At 38.4% G+C, this 17,275-nt stretch overlaps 1 protein-coding gene and 1 long non-coding RNA gene across 4 annotated transcripts in view; one reads left to right on the forward strand and one right to left on the reverse strand.

Annotated features, from left to right (window-relative positions):
- LOC127422830 (uncharacterized) overlaps positions 1–17,261 on the forward strand; it is a 71,161-nt gene extending 53,900 nt beyond the window's left edge. Inside the window, exon 5 of the long non-coding RNA XR_007894231.1 lies at positions 17,138–17,261. This is a non-coding gene — a long non-coding RNA (uncharacterized LOC127422830). The remainder of the gene's footprint in view (positions 1–17,137) is intronic.
- The window catches only part of LOC127422828 (ORM1-like protein 3), a 63,277-nt gene that overhangs the window by 28,344 nt on the left and 17,658 nt on the right, over positions 1–17,275 (reverse strand). The window contains exon 5 of one of the 3 annotated variants that reach the window (XR_007894228.1): positions 8,567–10,020. The exons of 1 other annotated variant lie outside the window; for it this stretch is intronic. The gene's annotated coding sequence lies outside the window, so the exon portion shown is untranslated. Of the gene's footprint in view, positions 1–8,566; positions 10,021–16,881; positions 17,221–17,275 lie in introns of those variants that run through there. One more of the 3 variants, XR_007894230.1, reaches the window with a different exon arrangement.

The following is a 17,275-nucleotide window of genomic DNA, read 5'->3' on the forward strand; positions in this document are numbered from 1 at the left end:
CGTAGCGTGTAGCGTTGCGCTTTGAGCACTCATGAAAATAGAGCCCCAAATGTTTTGTTTTGTGTAAACACAAGTAGTATAACATATCTTGAAAAGAACATATTCATATACAGGTAAATCTTCAGTTTGGAAAATGATTTAAAATAAAAATAAAAATAAAACAATCATTGTAGGTTTAAAGGTTAGATTATAATAGTTTTTATTGTGTGTTAAAATACCCTCCACCCTCACTTTTTATTCATTTCATCACTTCACCTTGACAAAATCTTTATATAAAGTGTTAAAATAAGGGAAATCATAGTTTGCACTTTTTTTAACTAATAAATACTTTTTCATATTTATTTTTTACAATTTGTATTTATTTATTTTTTAATAACAAATAATTCCCAATACTGCTGTCATTACATTTACATCAGGATTTTATAGAGCAATTAAAATTTTCCACAAAAGTTTTTATTTGATTATGATGGACATGGCTGGCAAGCACATCAGGGCAGCAGAGGGACAGTGTGAAAATAAGGAATGTAATTAATTTAAAGATTTTTACCTAATCATTATATAAGAGCAGGTTTATTTAAGTGTTATTCTGAAACATCCCATTTACTTTTATTTTTATAAAATCCGAGTTAACTGACTAGTTATGTTAGCAAGTTTAAGATATGTCATTACTATCACACACAAAATAAAAATTATAAAAACACTCCATCACACATTATGCCAATATACTTGAAGGTTGGTCAAGGACATAATTAGATCTCTAATGTGACTAATTAAATGTATTCTTGTTCTAGTAGCTCATAAGCCAGAAATATATGTAAAGATAAAACATTTGTATGGAAACATTGGTAAGTGGTATAGAGATGCAAACATGTAACATTTATCTGACTCTTCTAAATTTTTGTGGCAGTGAATCGCACTCACCCCCTGTGCAGCTGCGGCCTCGTGCAATAAGAAGAAAGCATCTGATGCATTCCCATTCTCTAAGCGGCCAGTGCACAATAAAGGAAGCTGGGGTAAGGTCAAAACAGAGTCAGGCTGTCAGCTCTTCCCTCAGGTCACACTGAGACACCTTTGATCCAACAGCAGAATAAAAACAAACTCCTGGCTGTATATAAAACAAGCCTCGGTGGGTCCTCTTGGAAAAGAACCTGTATGTGTTTGATTTAAAGCTGATTAGGCCAGGAACTGGTTTAAGTGTGCATCATGTGTGAAATTTTTAGCAGGGGTCCTGGATGGCCTAGGTCAGCATGGGGCCATTTTGGAGCAATACTGGTACAGTATGTTGCCAGAAAAGCACAACATGCTATTTTGTAAACTACAATAAAAATGGTAATCTAATTACTACTATACAGAAAGTATTCACAGCGCTTCACTTATTCCACATTTTGTTATGTTACAGCCTTATTCCAAAATGGATTAAATTCATTATTTTCCTCAAGATTCTACAAACAATACCCCATAATGACAACGTGAAAGAAGTTTGTTTGAAATCTTTGCAAATTTATAAAAATAAAATAAAAATAAAAAATAAAAATCACATGTACATAAGTATTCACAGCCTTTGCTCAATACTTTGTTGAAGCACCTTTGGCACCAATTACAGCCTCAAGTCTTTGAGTATGATGCTACAAGCTTGGCACACCTATTTTTGGGCAGTTTCTCCCATTCTTCTTTGCAAGACCTCTCAAGCTCCATCAGGCTGGATGGGGAGCGTCGGTGCACAGCCATTTTCAGATCTCTCCAGAGATGTTCAATCGGGTTCAAGTCTGGGCTCTGGCTGGGGCACTCAAGGACATTACCAGAGTTGTCCCGGAGCCACTCCTTTGTTATCTTGGCTGTGTGCTTAGGGTCGTTGTCCTGTTGGAAGATGAACCTTCGCCCCAGTCTGAGGTCCAGAGCATTCTGGAGCAGGTTTTCATCAAGGATGTCTCTGTACATTGCTGCATTCATCTTTCCCTCGATCCTGACTAGTCTCCCATTTCCTGCCGCTGAAAAACATCCCCACAGCATGATGCTGCCACCACCATGCTTTACTGTAGGGATGGTATTGGCCAGGTGATGAGCGGTGCCTGGTTTCCTCCAGACATGACGCTTGCCATTCAGGCCAAAGAGTTCAATCTTTGTTTCTCATGGTCTGAGAGTCCTTCAGGTGCCTTTTGGCAAACTCCAGGCGGGCTGTCATGTGCCTTTTACTGAGGAGTGGCTTCCGTCTGGCCACTCTACCATACAGGCCTGATTGGTGGTGCTGCAGAGATGGTTGTTCTTCTGGAAGGTTCTCCTCTCTCCACAGAGAAATGCTGGAGCTCTGTCAGAGTAACCATCAGGTTCTTGGTCACCTCCCTGACTAAAGGCCCTTCTCCCCCGATCGCTCAGTTTGGCCAGGCGGCCAGCTCTAGAAAGAGTCCTGGTGGTTCCAAACTTCTTCCATTTACAGATGATGGAGGCCACTGTGCTCATTGGGACCTTCAGTGCTGCAGAAATTTTTCTGTACCCTTCCCCAGATCTGTGCCTCGATACAATCCTGTCTCGGAGGTCTACAGACAATTCCTTGGACTTCATGGCTTGGTTTGTGCTCTGACATGCACTGTTAACTGTGGGACCTTATATAGACAGGTGTGTGCCTTTCCAAATCATGTCCAATCAACTGAATTTACCACAGGTGGGCTCCAATCAAGTTGTAGAAACATCTCAAGGATGATCAGTGGAAACAGGATGCACCTGAGCTCAATTTTGAGTGTCATGGCAAAGGCTGTGAATACTTATGTACATGTGATTTTTTTCGTTTTTTTATTTTTAATAAATTTGCAAAGATTTCAAACAAACTTCTTTCACTTTGTCATTATGGGGTATTGTTTGTAGACTTTTGAGGAAAATAATGAATTTAATCCATTTTGGAATAAGGCTGTAACATAACAAAATGTGGAAAAAGTGAAGCGCTGTGAATACTTTCCAGATGCACTGTATGCCAAATTTATCAGTACACAAACATACTACTGGAAAAAAAAATAGATAATGGTGTATATTAAATAAGATTCAGGGTTTTTTTGTGCTGAAATGCCTTATGCAAAAGTGGCATATCTGTAATGTGAATTTGCCCATAATGTCTGATGCACAGAGGACAAAACAGGGTTGCTTGCATACATCTGCTTGTCCTCTGAATCAAAATTAACCTTCTCAGCTAATAGCTTGGGGGATAGATTTACTCATAAAGCCATGCTGGAGAGGAACATCACAATCAGATCAATCATGCACCAGAGCTGCAGTAATCTGCACTTTTACCTGCCTAATGCCTTAAGAGAAGAAAGCGAAAGTCAGTCCAACAACACAACCTCTACAGTACCCCCACCAGAGAAGGTGGGATGCTGCAAGACTCATTGTTTGCAGTTTACCTGAGGTAAGAGTGCAGCCTGGTTTGTGAATGGCATTCAGAGTAAGAGCAGAGATAGGGCATTCAATCAAATGAAACAGTGGGAGTAGGGTGGGGAGGGTCTTCATCCCATCAGTGGCTTGTCATCTCGCATTCATTTCATTAATGAAAACAGGCAGAGACCAAAAAGAGAGGAGATTCAAGACTTTGATGGAATGATTAATGTTATAAGATGAAGGGAGAAAGAGATGGGGACATGGAGAGAGAGAGAGAGAGAGAGAGAGCACAGTGCCAGCAGTGCAGTTAGGCAGCAGATTACTGAGGTATATGCGGTTCAAGCTAATTCATAAAGCAAATATCAAAGCAACAGCTGGAGGAGTTTCTTCCAAGCTGAAGAGGGAGAACATGTCAGGACAGAAGCTAAAAGTGAAAAGATAAATGCAATCATCTTAATGGCTACTGGAGGAGAATATCAACGTCATATGTGCTGGCATGGTACACACATCTGCTTTTTTCCCACTTCTCTAGCATGCTGAAATAATAATTTCCTGAGAAGCTCTTGGTGCTGTCTTCAGGGGCTAATATTTTATACAGTAGCTACGTATCTAAGACCTCCAAATGAGTTCTAGGCCTCCCTCAGATTACTTTTCAAAAACATGTTAAAAAATGCAAACGCCTTCAAAGAGCCACATAAAGTGAACACCAAAGTGACTTCCTCCCCTTCAATCTTATTTCAGAATTACTGTGATGGAGCAGAGGCTTTGGATAATTAAGGCCTTGTCCTGTTCCCCTGGCTAAAATATACTTGCGCTGGTCAGCCTCCATTTCCTGTTATTTCAACGCATCCTCAACATGTCTCTGAATATATATCTTTTCAGTTTGGTTGCATAACATGTGTGCATTACTTGTGTAAGTGTTGGGTATTTAAGGTTAAGGTTATAGCTGAGCGTCCTTATTTTCCATAGTTTTATTTTCATATAGTTTAATTTAATTTTCATCAGTTAATATTATCCACTAAAACAGTGGTTATCAACTGGTGGGTTGCCCATTTTTTCAACCATTTTTTTTTTGTGGGGGGGGGGGGGGGATGCATAATTAATACAATTATTTTGTAAAGTCTTTTTTTTTTTTTTTTTTTTTTTTTTGTATAGTGCTTTTCACAACACACATCATTTCTTCGTTACCGGCAGATCTGAATAATGCAGCATAACTATGAGTTGAGGGATAAATTAGATGTATGCCTGGCTGAAAAGATGAGTCTTTAGTCTAGACTTAAACTGAGAAAGTGTGTCTGAGTCCTGAACAATGCTAGGAAGACTATTATGGTTTAGGAGGCAAACAGGAAAAGAATCTACCTTCTTTTGTGGATTTTCTATTCAAGGCTTTGTAAGTAATTAACATAATTTTAAAATTAATATGAAATTTAACATGTAGCCAATGTAAAGACGATAAAATGGGGATAATATGATCAAATCTCTTGGTTCTAATCAGCAATCTAGCTGCTGCATTTTGAACCAAATGAAGTTTATTTATTGAACCTGCAGGACATCCTCCCAGTAATGCATTACAATAATCTAGTCTTGAAATCATGATTGCATGAATCAGTTTTTCGGCATCAGAAACAGAGAGCATGTGTCGTATTTTTCAGGTGGAAGAATGCTGTTCTACAAACATTGCAAATGTGATTTTCAAAAGGACAAATTGCTATCAAATATACCACCCAAGTTCTTTGCTGTAGAAGACGATGTGACAGTACATCCATTTTAGTACATTATATTTTAGCTGCTTAGTTTTAGAGGTTTTTGGTCCAGTAATTAGTAGTACTCTTTTGTCAGAATTGAGTAGAAGGAAATATCTAGCCACCCAATCTTTGATATCATTGATAAACTCTGCTAGCTTGGAGAACTGGGAAATTTCATTGGGTTTCGAAGAAATATAAAGTTGGGTATCGTCAGCGTAACAGTAAACACTAATTCCATGGTTTTTAATAATGTCTCCCAGGGGAAGTATATACAGTTGAAGTCAGAACATACATCTTAGCCAAATATATTTAAATTCAGTTTTTCAGAATTCCTGACATTTAATTGAAGAAAACATTTATGTCAGCTTTTATTTCTTTAATCACATTCCCAGTGGGTCAGAAGTTTACATACAATTTGTTGGTATTTGGTAGCATTACCTTTAAATTGTTTAACTTGGGTCAAACATTTTGGGTAGCCTTCCACAAGCTTCTCTAAATAAGTTGCTAGAATTTTGGCCCATTCCTCCAGACAGAACTGGTGTAACTAAGTCAGGTTTGTAGGCCTCCTTGCTCGCACATGCTTTTTCAGTTCAGCCCAAACATTTTCTATCGGACTGAGGTCAGGGTATTGTGATGGCCACTCCAGTACCTTGACTTTGTTGTCCTTGAGCCATTTTGCCACAACTTTGGAGGTATGCTTGGGGTCATTGTCCATTTGGAAGCCCCATTTGCAATGAGCTTTAACTTCATGGCTGATGTCTTGAGATGTTGCTTCAATATATCCACATAATTTTCTTTGCTTATGATGCCATCTATTTTGTGAAGTGCACCAGTCCCTTTGCAGCAAAACACCCCCACAACATGATGCTGCCACCCCCATGCTTCACGGCTGGGATGGTATTCTTCAGCTTGCAAGCCTCACCCTTTTTCCTCCAAACATAAAGGTCATTATGGTCAAAAAGTTCCATTTTTATTTAATCAGACTAGAGGAAATTTCTCAAAAAAGTAAGATCTTGTGCACTTGCAAACTGTAGCCTGACTTTTTTATGGCGGTTTTGGAGCGGTGGCTTCTTCCTTGCTGAGCAGCCTTTCAGGTTATGTCGATATAGGACTCATTTTACTGTGGATATAGATACTTGTCTACCTGTTTCCTCCAGCATCTTCACAAGGTCCTTTGCTGTTGTTCTGGGATTGATTTGCACCAAACTACAAATCTCTATCTCTAGAAGACAGAATGCATCTCCTTTCTGAGCGGTATGATGGCTGCGTGGCGTCATGGTGTTTATACTTGCATACTATTGTTTGTACAGGTGGACGTGGTACCTTCAGGCATTTGGAAATTGCTCCCAAGGATGAACAAGACTTGGAGGTCCACAGTTTTTTTTATGCGGTATTGGCGGATTCATTTTGCTTTTCCCATGTTGTCAAGCAAAAAGGCACTGAGTTTGAAGGTAGGCCTTAAAATACATCCACGGGTACACCTCCAATTCAGTACACCTCCTATCAGAAGCTAACTGTTAAAAGGTTTGACATCATTTTCTGGAATTTTCCAAGCTGCTTAAAGGCACAGTTAACTTAGTGTATGTAAACTTCTGACCCACTGGAATTGTGATATAGTCAATTAAAAGTGAAACAACCTGTCTGTAAACAATTGTTGGGAAAAATTACTCATGTCATGCACAAAGCAGATGTCCTAAACGACTTGCCAAATCTATAGTTTGCTAATATTAAATCTGTGGAGTGGTTAAATAAAATGAGTTTTAATTACTTCAACCTAAGTGAATGTAAACTTCTGACTTCAACTGTATATGGAGAAAAGCAGAGGCCCTAAGACTGATCCCTGTGGCCCTCCATACTCCATACAGTTGGATAAATAGGACCTAAACTAAGCTAATGCTTGTCCACAAATGCCAACATAATTCTCATGCCTATCCAATAGAATGTCTTGGATGGGCTTGAGATTTCTTAAATGGGCTATAATTTAAGGATGGGCAAGTTAAAAACTATATTGGAACTGACAACAAACCTGCAAAAACCTGTTCAATTCTAAGGGACAGAAAAAAGGTGGGAAATTAAAATTAAATAATGCAAATTTGGTGAAGAAAAAAAAAAAACTTTACCATTATAAGTGGTTCTCAGAGAAAAACATTTACCATATGACCACTTTCAATTATTACACCTTTTATCAGAGGGTTTAGAGCTAATTTTTGTCACAGCCTTCTGAGCATGCCCAGTAAATTAAGCCTATCAGTGCTGTTATATGTCACTATCAGACATGGAGGACTAAAGGAGGAAAAGAGGGAGAGGGGTAGCCATAATTTAAAGCATTAAATATGAATCATGACTGATATAACGGGGACCAGCATTGATCTTGGCCACACCTTCCCCCCTCCACCTTCAAGGACACAACAGAGAACGGTGCCGTGTCCTCAGGATGTAAGACAATAAATAAAAATGAGCGAAGGATGGAGAAAGAGATGGAGGAGAGGAGTGTTTTGGCACCAAGGCATATTAGCTGTAGAGCAATATGGACAGGCAGGAATATATAGGGGAGGCAGCTACAGAGAGAGTATAGAAAACTTGTATTTAAGGAATATTTCTCCCATTTACTCACCCTTATGTTATTCCAAAGCTGTATGAATTTCTTTTTCCATCAAACATAAAAGTAGATGATAGGCAAAATGACAGCTTCAGTCACCATTCACTTACATTGCATCTTTTTCTATTCAATTAAACTATAAATAACTCCTTTTGTGAAAAAGTCAAACAGGCTGACATGAGAGTGAGCAAATGAGGACAGAATTTTCATTTTAAGGTTTACAATTATAGGTGATAGAAAGTTATGGAAAGAAAGAGGGAGAGAGGAGGGCAGACAGTACAAGTCATAAATCCTGTAGGTTTTCAAAGATTTAAACACGTATGTATTTCATATAGTCATAATGTTGCTTGAAAGGCAATGGTGTGCATAACAGTCTGTGCTCCAGGACTCAACTTATCTATACAGCCAGTTAGGAAAACATCAGTGTTAAATGCAAATATCTTGAGGTCGCAATACTGCTGATAAACCAAAAATTCAATGGAACATTAGAGATCAAATTAAATTTCTGATTTTCATTCTGCGGATTAAGTTGCCTGTTGCTGCAGGCAAAGATTCATCTTTGATAAAATATGACTTTGCACCTAATGCAGTATTCATTTGACACATTGACACAGCATGTTCTTACAGCTCTGGGTAAGAGGTGCCTAAAAACAGCCCATGTGTGAGAAAGTCAGATCAAACATTTTTCAGCTTAGTTTAAAGGTGAAGTATATCTAATTTTGTTTAAATTCTTTCTCCTGTCCCAATACCTGTTAACATGCCTTGTTTGTTTTCATTTGTTTAAATTTAAATCATGTTTTGATTGTATTAAAAAAAAAAAAAAAAAAAAAGTAATAATCAAAAATATTGTAATTAATAATAATAATTTCTTTATTTATCACACATTATACATTTGCACATATACAGTGAAATTCTTCTTTTTCACATATCCCAGCTAGGCTGGGGTCAGAGTGCAGGGTCAGCCATGATATGGCACCCCTGGAGCAGATAGGGTCAAGGGCCTTGCTCAAGGGCCCAACAGTGGCATCTTGGCAGTGCTGGGGCTTGAACCCCTGACCTTCTGATCAGTAACCCAGAGCCTTAACTGCTGAGCTACCACTGCATGTCATTCACAAGAACTAGGACTTAGATTCCATATTTAGATAATGGATGACAATGGAAGAAAGCAAGTGGGGCAGTAGGAATGTTTGGGTAACCTGTTTTGCAACAATCAGTATTTTTTGCAATTCTGTTCATGGCACAGAATTTATACATTTGACCTTTAAATTCACAATCCATTACTTTGTCACAGTTGTATTACAGTGTCTTACAACATTTAGATCAACCTTACGCCAAAAACAAGCACACAGAGGCCGTAAATAGATTTCAAGGTGCACTCCTCAGACAGGGGCCTGTCAATGTGATGTTTACTACTGTCTTCTGACCTGCAGGTCAACTTTGTGATGTGCATTTCCACTGCACTTACCTTAAAAAATTACTCTGCTGAGAGCCTTGGAGAGAAGTTCATAATGTGCTGGAAACTGTGCACCCATGTGTCATCTGTCATGCCCATGTCAATCCCACCTGTCATTCACACACACAAACATGCACAGCTCTTTCTCAGAGCCCCGTGGGCATGTCACTTTGAATGCCAAACACAGACTGCATGAAGAACCTTTTGATATGTCTAAAAGAGTGCATACACAACACCGATACCTTAGCCACAATGCTTTTTATTCAAAATGTCTTTAACATATTTAAGCTGACTTATCTAATTAGTTAGCCTTTAATATTTACCTGAATTTATAAAATAACTTTTCATTGTGCAGAGGCACTCAAAGTGCTGTAACATATAACACATGCAAGAAAATATTTGCTATAGCAAACATCACTATTACTATAGCTCATGTTGCAGACCCCGCCCAAGAAACTGACTCAACAGATAAAGGGGAAGTCACACTAGGCTTTGAGCATGCACATTTTTTTCGGACAACGCAACGGACCAGGATATGATGTCCCACTTGAGGGCTTCTGGTTTTAGTAAATAACATTTCCCAAATAATACATAATATCATATTCAAAATTTTAGAAAATACCGTCCACTCACTTTCCAGTGACAATAAAAACATTCAGCTTTGAAATATGCATCCTTTGAATTTCAAGAGGTCAGTGTGTGACCTTTTGATCTTCTATTGGTCACGTGTCCTCTTGTCATGCAGATTCGCCAAGTTTCGTCTTATTATATTTCTTCACGTTTCCGGTCCCCCACGTTCAGATGCGTTTGAATGAGAATGAATGGCGCGTGATGTGTAGTGTGACCGCCCTTTAAGAAGTCTGTTAAAAACAGAAAAAATTAAGGAGACAGGAGAAAAGTCAGTTTGTCTCAACTTTTCAGTCATTATTTATTAAAAATTTCAAATCAATGTTTGCTTTTCAAAAGGCCACATTCACACTAGTAGGTTTTCGTTTGAAAACGCATACATTTTGCTACGTTTTAGCCTTCCGTCCACACTGAGATGGAGTTTTTGTCCAGCGAAAACACTCTCCCAAGTGGATAAATTTGAAAATGGCGATATTCGAAAACAGGGGTGGCACAGTGGGTAGCACTGTTGCCTCACAGCAAAAAGGTCCCGGGTTTAAGTCCCAGCTAAACTGGGCCTTTCTGTGTGGAGTATTTCATGTTCTCCCCGTGTTCATGTGGGTTTCCTCTGGGTGCTCCGGTTTCCCCCCAGTTCAAAAAGACATGCAGGTTAAGTTAACTGGAGACCTTAAATTGATGGATGGATGGATGGATAGATGTTCGAAAACAATCAAGATGGCGGCCCATGTTGTAGTGCCATTGTTGTGCCTGCTATCCACTTTGATAGTGTTGTTAAAGATAAATGTTACTTTGTACAACCTTAACATTGGATTCTTTCAAAGGTGAAGGGAAAGAGACTCTGAACTGCTCTTCGGCAGCGGAACACAAGGACAATTGCGTTTCAGACTGTACATGGAAATGATGCAGGGCATCATTTTTTTTAATTATTATTATTTGCAGTAAGGGGATTTAAGTGTTATCAGACATTTCAGAGCAATTTTTGAAAAACATTTGTCTACAATAATCCACTTTAACCCTTTAATGCATACTAGATACGGGGTCTTGGACCTAGGACCTCATTCCTCCCCCTGTACCTCATCTAATTTTTGGAGTTTTGTCCACAAATCTTTAGTATTCCTCAATTTTTCTTCTGAATATTGTAACAAAAATATATACTGTATATTTTTTTTATAACAAAAGTGTTACCAGAATTGTATAGGATCATTAAAGAAGCGAGATAAATAATGTAATAGTGACGTTTTTGTTTTTTTGTGCTTCCATGAATCATATTTGTATGATTATTTCACATCTATATAAGTTTACCATTGGAGGATTTTTTTTTTTGTTTTTACATGAAATTTCAGTATATTATTCATACAAATAACTTTTATATTACATTGATATTCTTTGTAACTATTGTGAACTATAAGTATTCCATATGCATGTATACATATTATACACGCTATTTCGTACTCAAGGTGGCACTGATGTGTCAGTGAATGACTTGATATACACTGGCGGCTAAAAGTTTGGAATACTGTACAGATTTTGCTCTTATGGAAAGAAATTGGTACTTTTATTCACCAAAGTGGCATTCAACTGATCACAATGTATAGTCAGGACTTCAGAACTTCTTAAACTACTTCAAAGAGTTCTCATCAAAAAATCCTCCATGTGCAGTAATGACAGCTTTGCAGATCCTTGGCATTCTAGCTGTTAGTTTGTCCAGATACTCAGGTGACATTTCACCTCACGCTTCCTGTAGCACTTGCCATAGATGTGGCTGTCTTGTCAGTCATTTCTCACGCACCTTACAGTCTAGCTGATCCCACAAAAGCTCAATGGGGTTAAGATCCATAACACTCTTTTCCAATTATCTGTTGTCCAATGTCTGTGTTTCTTTGCCCACTCTAAACTTTTATTTTTGTTTTTGTTCCAAAAGTGGCTTTTTCTTTGCAATTCTTCCCAAAAGGCCTGCACCCCTGAGTCTTCTCTTTACTGTTGTACATGAAACTGGTGTTGAGCAGGTAGAATTCAATGAAGCTGTCAGCTGAGGACATGTGAGGCGTCTATTTCTCAAACTAGAGACTCTAATGTACTTATCCTCTTGTTTAGTTGTACATCTGGCCTTCCAAATTTCTTCCTGTTCTTGATAAGCCAGTTGTCCTTTGTCTTTGAAGACTGTAGTGTACACCTTTGAATGTAATCTTCAGTTTTTTGGCAATTTCAAGCACTGTATAGCCTTCATTCCTCAAAACAATGATTGACTGACGAGTTTCTAGAGAAAGTGGTTTCTTTTTTGCCATTTTTGACCTAATATTGACCTTAAGACATGCAATTTCTCATGAAATTTCAGTGTGGAAGTAATGAATCCTGTTCTATATTTGTTGCATCATCTCTTTGATTTATGAAAAATAAAACATCAAAATATATAATATATTCTATTATTTTCTAATTGTCTTGAAAATGTTTAGAAAACTTGACACTATCTGGGCATTTTGTAGATCCATTTGTATTAGATATACATGCTAGGTAGCTAAAGACCCAAGTATGTAATAATGTTTGGTGAAACACCCATGCAGTTAAGGATTAAACATGCTGGAGCATCAGGGAATGCTCCACTTTGAGTTACAAATAAAACATTTATAGATTTACTACACAAATCTAGTCAATCAATATTTATGGGTTTTCTAGATTTTGTTGTGCATGTTAAAACAGGAAGAAAATAAGGAGACGGGAGAAATAGGGTTTGTTTGTCCCAACGCCTCAGCCGTTATGTAGAGGTATGTGCAGTAGCGCTGCTTCACCCGGCATCTCCTGAAATCGCACCACTAATGTGAAGAGAGGACTGTTAATGAGTCTGGAGATGAGGAACAATTCTGGGTGAACAGTTAATTGATGCAAGCTTCCATGAGCATCACTTTTCAGCACTCACTGACATGCACCTCTCTATGGAGGCAGGTGCCCTCCAAAAAACTGAGGACACCCCTCAAGTCTGCTATACATGCACAGGCACACACACAGCTCCTGTCCACAGCCCTTAATTTGAGCCATCCAACCTCCTCCGTGCCCTATGAAATATGCCTGTAAATTACCACTAATGGTACAGCAAATGCAAGCTTGGCTCCGACTGTCAGGGTGATACATGCATGGAGAACAGACGGGTGACCCCACTCTTGTGATTCAGGGCTGGTGCTTTTAAGTTTTGAAGCAGGTATTGAACTCCTTAATGCAAGGCCATCAGCACAGCTCCACTAAGTAGCACATAGCACACAGTTGCCCTGCCCTGTATAACTGAATCTAAAATCTGAACAAAAGTCTCCAAAATGATACGAAGTCAAAAACTAAGTGAACACATTCGCTCTGTTCCAAAATCTAGAGAGGTGCCTCGTGGCTTCCTGCTACTTCTAAGGCAGCATCCTAACCACCATAAGTGACTGATTTGCAACACTCTACACAGGCAACTCTGCCTAAAACATAAATAGAGCTCCGCACAGGAGATTCGACTCAATTTATTTAAATAGAGATGTGATGCTTTAACAATGCAATGCACACTAGAGGTCTGCTACCTGACCTTGTTTCAAACACACGCTCTCACTCACAGACATGCACGAACGGACACGTTAGGGACTGCTCAAACCGAACATAGTTTTGTGCACGTCTGTGCTTTTTTCAATTGTTTTTCTATGTAAACACATGCTGGATGGTCGTCTATAACCAACACCACATCTCGCTGTTTTTACAATGTCTCAATTTTCAAGATCTAAGAAGCTGTTTGAAAACAATGTTTACTTTTGCAATTAAGAGAATGGTGACGCCAGATGCTTGTTTGTTTTTTCATGCATCAGTCCAAAAGCAACAGCCAATGTTAGATTAAGTTTTGAAGCGCGTCTTACATTTTCTGGTGTCTTCTCAATGACCAACATCCACTACAGACAACTGGTGAACTTTAGAAACAATGAGTTAAATGGTTCACAGGTTGGACAGTGCAGATTCATTGGCTTTTTACCAACATGTCATTTCACATGGGATAAAAATAATGGGTTATTTTTACCGAGCTTTGACAGGTAAAAGACGCTATTATCTTTACCGGCGTGGGAAAGCGCAGCCAGCAAAATGTCTGAAAACAAATTACTGAAATGAATGATTAGCACGGTATTAAAATCAATGAGAAGCTCTGGTAATTAGGCTGTTACATTACCCTATGTCCCCATATAAAATAACCCCATCCAAATAGGGCAAAGAGAACAAGTCTATTAGTCTAAGTAGCCTAAAACAAGGCATTGTTTGTGCAGTTGCCAAATTAGGTTGTATGCCAGTATGATGTGGGATTGTTTTTTGTACCTGATGCAAAAAAATAAACAAGAATGTTGACAAAGAAATTCTGTCTCATTTCTTTCTCATTTTAAGCCGCTCCACTCCAACATCGCTCTTGCTCATGGGTGATGACTTTTGAACCTGTGCGTTGGAGTTGAGCGATCGCACATGAGCGAATATTTGAGTGCAGGGACAATTCGCTCCACTCCGCTCGCATGCTCTGGTCGGGGGACCAACTCAGTTATGTCATTCACAATAAGCATACTTAATGGGAGTGGGCAATTGCTGCTGAACTCTTTTACAATGATTTGTTTCCATGGCAATGGCGACTTCTCTGATTGGTGGGTCTCTCCTCAGGATTATGGGTAGTGTAGTGTAGCTTTTTTTTGTTAAAGCTGAAATAACGCTCACTTGTGACTTCTATAGAAGCATAAAGTATCATCGCTTAGCAACCTTGGAACTCATGAAAGTTCTGTTTTGAAACATTTATATCTGGTCATCATTAAAAATCAATTTCTCTATGGAGAAAATTAATTGCATTATTACTTTTGAAACCCTACTGTTGTGCTCTATATTAGGTAAAAGCAAAAGAAGAGAGGAGTTGCACTCTGTTGGCTCAGCGTCAGCAGAGGCTGCTGGGTAATTCTGTTTAAGCATGAAATCAGACAGAATTCAGTGGTGCATAGAAATGGAGCAAAAACACATTGAATAATTCTGTCGCACATTAAGAGCATGATGTGCTACTTCCCCTGAGACTCCTGCAATGCCCTGTATAACTCATCAGTGCTCTAGATTCATCCGATGTGTCTCAATCCTACATACTTCACCTTTTTGTATGCCACCCTGGAGATTAATTAATGAAATTCTTTAATGTGCTCAGATGTCAAGGCATGAAGGGCATTAGAAGCGCCGTGTTAACCCCAATAAAAAGCCCTGTGATCTTCAGGTTTCCGTTTGGTGGAGATAGATGAGATCACTGAGCTTTGTGTCCCCCAGAACTGTTTCATAAATCTCTTGATTTTAATATATACGACTCACCAATGACTCTTCCTCTGAAGCCATAGAACGCAGGCAACGTTCACCTTACAGCAGTGTTTCGCAACCGATTTCAAAGCAAAGAATGATGTAAACCATCATGAAAGATAGATGCAAATGTTGATTCCCATAAAATTAAGCGTAAAAAGTTTTAGGAATAGTGGCCTACTTTTAATATCCACTGATTTTTCTTTTTTGTGCTATGAGGATCAATATTTATGCAGGTGCAACGACTTCATGACAAATTAGCAATAAATCCAAAAGTAGTATCTGAATATAGCCAAATGGCAAATATGATAAATCTAATGAATTTTATGTCAGGTTCAGGGACAGTCTATGTCAAAACACATCGGTGTAGTCCTAGAGACTTGGATCTCAAAGGATATTTTGTACCTGATTCAGTAAAGTCAAACAGGAATCAATCAGACCTACTGGCAGAAGTGAGACGCATATGAGACATGCCGTAATATTGGAAACCTCTTGTCTGTCATGGTGCTCCTCTCATTCCAACACTAAAAGCATTGAAAATCAATCTAATTACAAATGAAGTTAAAGTGTTCTCTTAAGGAGAGTGCTAGAGCTTTCCTGGTGGGTGATTATCAAGAGAGCAGCATAAAAGAACATGGAATGAGCATGTGATTTAATGGCTTGTCCACATATGTGTAGATATCTGGGAGCTTGTATCTGTTGTGTTGTGCAAGAAAGGAGGAGACTTTCTTTTACCATGACTTCACTGGGTGGATAAGAGTACATTTTTCAAAAGACAGACAATAATAAGTTGCCATCACCTTGTGAACCCTTGTGGAGAAGAGACATTGTGTGCACAAATGCACTATGCACTAGCCCTACTGTATGGGTAGTTGACATTAAATATTTTCAGAAAATTGACATCCTGCAGTGTGAAATGTTTTATTCCACCTAAAAGTATTTTAAACAGCATTTTGCCAGTTCTTTTAGAACTATTATGCATGCAAGTTTTTATGACATCAAACTACATGGACTGGTTGTACTTTTAAAAATTAATCACATCGCATGACCATTTAAAATGAACTATTAAAGGCAAAAAGGTCATTAAAAATTGTGGACATTTTCAAAAAAATTGTGACCAGTTAACGAATAAAAAAAAAAAAAAAAAAAAAAACACTTTCCTTTTTACATATCAAATTTTGACGTTTATAATTTTTTTTTTTTTAAATTAAGAAACAAAAAAGCTCACTGACATAAAGGCAACAGCTACCACAAACTGTATATGGTAAATGTACAACAGTAAAATAAACTTCAAAAGCAAAATATTTACTTCATAACTTTAAATACAGAGTGCATGTTTTCAAAAATATAAAGCTATTTTTCAAAAGACAGAAAAAAAAAATCAAATATATTTAAAATTGTTATACAACAGAAAGGAAAGATAAATAGGCAAACCCTCCTGTTCCCACTGCTTTACAGCAACACTGAAACTAGGCATGTGAAGGTATTCAGTAATATGGTATTTCACGGTAATTACATGCAAGATATTATTGTGGGCACTTCAAAATACTGCAAATACTTCTAGATAAACTTTGTCAAATTGTTTAGATTTTTCCGATCGCACAGTCGTTTTTTTTTTCCATCAAACTTCACAACACTGCATGCATGTGGCATACTGTAAATGACACATGCGCACTCTGATGTGAACAAACCAATGTGGATGAGAAGCATGGCTGAAGGAGGAATGCAGCCCCCGCCCCCCCCCCCCCAAAAAAGGATTTTTGCTACTTGTTCAATTTACTTCAATGAATGAAAGCCACACAAATCTAGAACATTTTGTCACCACTTGATTTCCTTGCATTCTATCCATTTAAATTTGTGAAATAGAAGTTTACTTAATCCATTTGAGTTGGGACTACATAAATAGTTTTTGTGGTGTTAATGTAACTTTGGCAGCAGGGGCATGGTCGAGCATCTGTCCGGAGAGAGAGAAAGAGGTAAGGACGCTTACACCTGTGCTAGATTATGTCTAACTCCTGTCTTTTATTCCAGTGAGCATGGGGAGAGCGGCATACAAGTGGCCACGCCACCAGCAGAGAGGGAGTGAGTCTGGGTCCAGAAGTCTGTTTGTGAAGCTAATGAGTGGTTATTAACCTGATGAGTTATTGTGAAGCTGATGAATTATTGTGA

The sequence above is a fragment of the Myxocyprinus asiaticus genome, chromosome 32, assembly GCF_019703515.2.
Source record: "Myxocyprinus asiaticus isolate MX2 ecotype Aquarium Trade chromosome 32, UBuf_Myxa_2, whole genome shotgun sequence".
NCBI lineage: Eukaryota > Metazoa > Chordata > Actinopteri > Cypriniformes > Catostomidae > Myxocyprinus > Myxocyprinus asiaticus.